This window comes from Hyperolius riggenbachi, chromosome 1 (assembly GCF_040937935.1).
Source record: "Hyperolius riggenbachi isolate aHypRig1 chromosome 1, aHypRig1.pri, whole genome shotgun sequence".
In the NCBI taxonomy this organism is placed as follows: domain Eukaryota; kingdom Metazoa; phylum Chordata; class Amphibia; order Anura; family Hyperoliidae; genus Hyperolius; species Hyperolius riggenbachi.
The window spans coordinates 580033054-580040898 of NC_090646.1; positions in this window are offsets into that span (position 1 = coordinate 580033054).

Consider the following 7845-nt stretch of genomic DNA (forward strand, 5'->3'; position numbering starts at 1 on the left):
CAGTGCACTGTCACTAACGAGCTTATTGTTGAGATCACTAAACCAGTTCATTTCTTCCCATTAGTATCCGCTAAACTGTGCTGTTCTCTAGCAATGGGGGTATAGCCACCGATGGTGCTTCCAATTTCACATTTACTTAATTCCACTTAATTACACTGGCCAATAAAGATCACAGTTCAAAAATAGCTCTAATCCCTCAGACTTCCGTCCATCTCAAAGTTTTCAGTGCTGTGTGAACCGTGTGCGACTGCAAGTGCTGATATTACACACGACCTTGCTGCCATCTGCTCATTCCTTCAGAGGGAGCTATGCTCGGGGCTCACGCAAGTCCATCGGCCCAACGCTGTATACGCATCACCTCACTTGCGCTAGCTCAGCTGGCTGTTTCGGTCTCTCATTCAGCATTACTTGCGGAGGTACATGATGTGGCCCAGCGTCCCCGCCCACGGGGCTTTCTCAAAGTGCGTGGGGTTGGCACTTTGAGAAAGGCCCCGTGGGCGAGGCAAAACGCATCAGTGGGCGGGTGAAGGCGTACCATGTGAGCGCTCATCATCCCAGGACGCCGGGCCACATCATGTACCTCCGCAAGTAATGCTGAATGAGAGACCGGAGCAGCCAGCTGAGCTAGCGCAAGTGAGGTGATGCGTATACAGCGTTGGGCCGATGGACTTGCGTGAGCCCCGAGCATAGCTCCCTCTGAAGGACTGAGCAGATGGCAGCAAGGTTGTGAGTAATATCAGCACTTGCAGTCGCACACTGTTTACACAGCGCTGAAAACTTTGAGATGGACGGAAGTCTGAAGGATTAGAGCTATTGTTGAACTGTGATCTTTACTGGCCAGTGTAATTAAGTGGAATTAAGGAAATGTGAAATTGGAAGCACCATCGGTGGCTATACCCCCATTGCTAGAGAACAGCACAGGGATTTCCTGATCGCCTCCGGCGATAGGCGATCAGGAAATCCCGTTCAAAGAACGGGATTTCCTGGAGGGCTTCCCCCGTCGCCATGGCAACGGGACGGGATGACGTCACCGACGTCGGGACGTCATTGGGAGACCCGATCCACCCCTTGGCGCTGCCTGGCACTGATTGGCCAGGCAGCGCAGGGGTCTGGGGGAGGGGGCGCGCCACACCGGATATCGGCGATCGGGGTGCTGGCGCAGCTAGCAAAGTGCTAGCTGCGTCCAGCAAAAAAAAAATTATGTAAATCGGCCCAGCAGGGCCTGAGCGGCACCCTCCGGCGGCTTACCCCGTGTCACACACGGGGTTACCGCTAAGGAGGTTAACAATGATGTTGTTCACAAGTTCCTGACTTGTGAACGCCTGTCAATATGAACCTCCAACTCGCCACAATGTTGGACTCCCTGTACTGTGCCCATGCAGAGGAGGACACGGGCATAGAGGAGGACACAAGGGGGACAGAGAATGACATGGAGACACTAGAAGTCAGGGTCGGACTGGGCCACAGTAGTACAGTTTTTTTTTTTTTTTTTTTTTTTCCCTCGGTGGGCCCCCCCCTCAGGTCTCTGGTGGTCCCCCCTCCTTGTCTGACAGAGCTCCAATTGCTGCCTGCAGCACAAAAATTCTCTTCGCAGTACTGTAATCACTTATGATGAGAGCAGTGGCGTAGCTAAGGAGCTGTGGGCCCCGATGCAAGTTTTACATTGGGGCCTCCCAAGCACTCTATACATAACAATTGATACGACGCACCAATACATGCCAATGGCAACTACAGTGTCAGAGGTGCAAGGAGGGGATGGGAAACAGTTTAATGATTACCACTGTTCAAAGTATCTATATAAGTGATTATTATGAGCAAAGGACCAATAGAGAGGTAATACTGTAGTTGAGGGAGGGCCCTTCAGGGCCCCTTTGGCCCAAGGGCACCGATGCGGTCGCAACCTCTGCAAAGTAGGACATTGCATAGAGTCCCCTCCTTCAATATAAAGTAAAGTTTTGCTGGGCAGCAGTGTCTCTGAATTACAATGCTGCTAAGATCATGTACATTTGGCCCTGTCCATAATACATCATGACCACGCCCACCTTCCAGTGCATGGCCACGCCCTTTTTTCACCACAATCATGGGATGTGTGGGCCCTAGGTTGAAATTTCTTTGGTGGGCCCCCAGTGTCCCAGTCCGACCCTGCTAGAGGTACAAGGGAGCATGAGGTACAAAGGGGGCATAGTCCACAAGATGCCCCTTCACCATGGATGCACTAGGTTTAGTATATATATTTTTTTGCACTGGTTTTTAAGTGCGTCTTATGGTCAAGAGCATCTTATAGTCTGAAAAATACGGGTAAGTCCAAAGTGGTAGATTTTCCTTGCTTGCGAGCCAGATGGGAAATCTCTGCCTATTTAGACAATGGCTTGACGTCAAACGCATGCTGGTGTGATTCTGGTTGGCATGCAGCAGTTTTCTGTAGCAAGCATCCGAAAACCTATAACCTTGCATGGCCCGAGTGTAGTGATTCAGCTGCGGCTTTGCAGGCTTAGCAGCACTGGTGCCGAATCGGAAAGGGATGTATGTTTTGGGCCCGCAATCGACAAAAAAAAATGCACACAGGAGTGCATTGTAAAAAAGCACCAGAGGAAACGTGACCCTGCAGCCGCTGAGTTGGACCCTCTTTAAGTTTGTGGCCTCACTCCTGAGGCTTTCCACCTACTAGATAAGTTAAGTAAGATTTTTCCCCTGCCGCATAGGGTTTACTTTAAAGGGAACCTAAACTGGGAAGGATATGGGTTTTTCCTTTTAAAATAATACCAGTTGCCTGACTCTCCTGCTGATCCTGTGTCTCTAATACTTTCAGCCAAAAACCGGCAGTACGCTTCTCGCATTGCCCTCTGGGAAATTGGGAGGAGCGTTATTACAGTGCTGTGGTTTCCCATCAGGTCCTCCTGACTTGATAAGTGCTGATTGGCCATTAGGGGTATGACACTTTTTTTTAAAGGGATACTGTAGGGGGTCAGGGGAAAATGAGCTGAACTTACCCGGGGCTTCTAATGGTCCCCCGCAGACATCCTGTGCCCCTGCAGCCGCTCACCGATGCTCCGGCCCCGCCTCCGGTTCACTTCTGGAATTTCTGACTTTAAAGTCAGAAAACCACTGCGCCTGCGTTGCCGTGTCCTCGATCCCGCTGATGTCATCAAGAGCGCACAGCGCAGGCCCAGTATGGTCTGTGTCTGCGCAGTACACTCCTGGTGACATCAGCGGTAGCGAGGACACGGCAACGCAGGCGCAGTGGTTTTCTGACTTTAAAGTCAGAAATTCCAGAAGTGAACTGGAGGCGGGGCTGGAGCCTTGGGGAGTGGCTGCGCCAACACAGGATGTCTGCGGGGGACCATTAGAAGCCCCGGGTAAGTTCAGCTCATTTTCCCCCGACCCCCTACAGTATCCCTTTAAATCATGCTGTGGTAACGGCTGTTGATTTACAGATCTGTTCCCTATCAGGTCCTCTCATTATGCATTGGACATTCATGCTGTTTTGTATTGTGATGTTATCTGATTGGTCCATGTGACCTTATTGGAACTGTATATAAATGCCATTGTGGTTATCTCTTTTGAGTGAGCCTATACAGCTTAACCCCCAGAGACCCAAATATAGAAAAAAACTTCAAAAAAATGTTTCAACCTTTCACATGTTGTTATAGGAGGCTTGTGATGCCTAAATCAGTGTTTTTTTTTTATTTTGACATTTTAGTAACTTTTTGGGAGGATGTTGTAAAATTGCAACGCTGGGCTTGTAGAGTAGCAGAAGTTCAATAGTATCACTCACACTCTGAACACATGTAAGGAACAATTAAAAGTTATTTTTTACTTTACAGTTTATAAAGACCCACATAAGTTCATGTATATGCACAATAACAACACTATAATAAAGAAAAAATAATTTTTTATTATCAATTTAATACAAAAAATGAGTATCATATAAAAAAAACCACTGGATCCAGACTATGGCCTCGATTCATCAAGTGTTACCGAACACTTTCCGAATGCTTTATCCAGCGTTCGGTAATTTAGCGCAAGCATGTAGCGGAAGTTAGTATTCATGAATGACATCGCATGTCAATATCGTGCGTGCGGTAATTGTGCGGTAAATTTTCCGAAACTAGTATTCAAGAAGCAGAAAGGGGGCATGTCAGGGCGGTAAATTCCAAGTGCAGTATCGCCTGCACTGCCCTGTCGTTATTTATGTTTCTGCTGTCGGTGTATTTAACAGGAACCTGTACTGAGTACAATTATTTAAAATAAGCACATGACGTAGCTGCAAATGAATATTACATCCTTACCTTTCCTCTCAGAAGCTCACCGGTTTCTTCTTATAGTGATCCCTTCCAGTTCTAACAAGATTGTCAGGACTGAAATATACCAGTTGCTGTCAGTTATATATCAGTTATATATCAGCTGCTGTCAGTTACAACTGAATGTGCAAGGTAATGTCCATGTTTATCTATGGCTCAAGTGGGCAATATTACAGTTTAATAGTGTGCTGACCAGGAAGCTGTTATGGGGTAATGGCCTTTTGGCCCATGAATTTACTCTAAAGGCTCTATACAGTAGGTAGAGACATACATAAATTAAACAAATTAGCTAATTGCCAGCACCTAACCACAGGTATACAAAAACTCTAATTAAATTAGCTGTTAAAGAACAGGTGGTAACAGGGGATAACAGTTGATACAACAGGGCACAAAAAAAGGTTAGGAAGTCTGCAAGCAGGACCCTGTGATGTACAAATTGGGTGCCTGTTTACAGTGGATGCATCAAACAATGAAAAATGTCATCAATTACCATATGTATTGGCAGGTCTGAGGGCTGCAGGAGATAGGCATTTGTGGAAGTTCCAATGACTTTCCTGTCAGGCAGGAACAGCCAGGTTTGATATTAAGGCCTGGTGCACACCAAAAACCGATCCGCTAAACGCTAGCGGTTTTTGAAACACTTTTTCTCATTTTTAGGAAGCGTTTCACCTAGTGTTTTGCGTTTTTGGGTAGCGGTTTTGGTGTAGTAGATTTCATATATTGTTACATTAAAGCTGTTACTGAACAGCTTCTGTAACAAAAACACCTGCAAAACTGCTCTGAACTGGCGTTTTTCAGAGCGGTTTGCGTGTTTCCTATTCTTTACATTGGAGGCAGCAACGCCTCCGCAATCCAAAAAATTCCTCACCCCCCGGGAGTATGCGTTTCTGCAAAATGCCTCCCGCTCTGTGATCCACCCCATTGAAATACATTACCCACGCGTTTCCACAGCCGCAAGCGGCTGTAAAAAAAAAACGCGAGAAAACCCGCTCAGTGTGCACCAGCCCTAATGCTGGGCATACACGGCTCGATGCCCCCTTATCAATCGAGCCGCTGATGGCTCGATTGATAATATCCGACGTGTCCGATCACCGCGGGGATCGATTCCGTGCTCGATACCCGCGGCCAGACAATAACGGCGAATCGAGCGGGAGATAAGAAGCGCCTGCGGGGACGAGTGGGAATCGATCCGGGTGCACGCGCGGACAAGCGGGGACGCAGTGGGAGTCGATCCGGCGGCTAATCGGCCGCCAGATCGACCCGTGTATTTCCAGCATTAGTCCATGTTTCATGTTTCAACTTCACACTTTCCATTCCACAACTCTTATCAGGTAGACAAATTATTCAATTAGTCATGCAAACCCCTTCATCCTTGCCTCAAAGAAAACTGTCACCTTCTCAAGTTTACTATGCAGACAAAATCTTGCTACCACTATGACCCACTGTTGTAAAATTACAACATAGAAATAACCATCTCCAAATCTCTCAATATCAGTATATTTGATGATGTTACAAAATCTGCATGCTCTACACATGTTAATTATCACAGAAAAAAATATTTCAAACTTTTTATTTACTTGAGTCTTGATGTATCCTGTCCAAAACAACAAGATGATATACTCCAAAGCAGGCAACAGAGTTGTATGACTTCATGGCCAAATAAACAGACCTATTTATACATTCAATCATCCAATAGTGTTGCAGAACTGAACAATAGGTCCTATTAGTAATGTACATGAGGTTTTAAAAAGAAGAGAATGGGGGAGGTTTTTTTTTTTTAGCCTTAAATGTGATGTTGTAATATTACAACACTGGGTCTCTGCGTGTTGAGTTTACCTCCGAAACAGCATCTGTCCCTGGGCTTTATCTTTATGCAATAAAGAGCTTAAATACATCTTCCTGGTGCTGCTGATCTCTACTTCTCACACAATACCTGGTGGAGGTGGTGAAACTGACTGGGCTTTAGGAGTCTAGTTATAATTAATCTTTTGCGTCAGGCATATTGCTTTGCATATATTGACTATTTCATACGAGCTGTAGGACTGGCTTGGATATCTCTGGCTGCACTGATTGCATTACCCTCGTGTTTCCACTTTATATATTCATTGTGCAAATACGTGACCGTTATTGCACAGTGCTTCTAGCAGAAACTAGTGTTCCTTCCAGATATTGAATTAGTCCAAACATCGAGTCAGAGGCATAACTACTGGGGAGCACAGGGCTATGGGGGCCCCAAGTTCATACCCTTTGTCCCTTCGACATGGTTTACAAATGGTGATGTTGTGGCCACAACTGTTATGAGCGGGGCATGAGTGTGTGTGTGTGTGTGTGTGTGTGTGTGTGTGTGGGGGGGGGGGGGGGTGTACATGTAGTTAAGGCGCCGGGAAATTGAGGCGCAGGATGAATATGGCTGCCTCCATATCCCTCTCAGTTCAGGTGTCCTTTAGATCAGAGTTCCACAAACCTGTCCTCAAGCCCCACCAACAGTACATGTTTTGCAGAAAACCACAAACCTGCACAGGTGTGGTAATTAAGCAGCCCATACACTCAGCCGATTTTCTGGCCGACCGATCGATCGATCAATCAATTGCAAATCGGTTGGCCGATCGACGGCCGATTTCGATCGATTTCGATGGATTTCCATCGAACTTGCAGGGTGGAAAATTTAGGTCGATCTGATGAGATTGCTTATCAGTTTGCATTGGCCTTAATGGAAATCTGATGGCAAAAAAATGCCATCAGATCGAATTTCAATAGATTTCAAACTGAAATCTATTGGAATTCTATCCTGGTAAAAAATGTTCTAAAAACGCATCAGATAGATCATCAGATGCATTTCTTATCTATCTGCTGCCAATCTGACGAGTGTATGGGCACCTTAGTGTCTCAGCAGAGCCAATTAACTACCACTGTGGATTTCCACAAAACATGCACTGTTGGTGGGCCTTGAGGACAGGGTTGGGGAACACTGCGTAGATCACACATTAAGTAAAGGTAAAAATAAAGTGTTTGGAAACTGATCCAAAGGTTACCCTGATCATCCAACAGCCACCATTCCAGCACAGAGTCCCTCTTCATATTCTCTCTGCACTCCCGGCCGTGCATAGGCAAATCCAGCCTGGCCATGTGGAATTAAGGCCTGTATATGCCCAATAGAACGAAGTTGCTTATGCACAGCTTTTTTTTTTTTTCTCCATGCACAAACACTTTGCTCTACTGAGCATGTGCAGACCTTACTTCCTCATGCCCTGTCCAGATGCGCTCGCCCAAGGCACAGCTGCAAGAATCTTATTTGGGCGTGAGCCAGATAGAGGAACCCTGCACTGGAATGTTGGGCTGCTGAAGGATCTGGGAAGCCAATGGTCCAGAGGCTTCCTACTACTGAGGAAAGTAACTTAATTTTTTTTTCACTTAACCACTTGAGGACCCACCCTTTACCCCCCCTTAAGGACCAGCGCTGTTTGATGGGATCTGTGCTGGGTGGGCTCTGCAGCCCCCAGCACAGATCAGAGGGCACGCAGAGCGATCAGATCGCCCCCCTTTT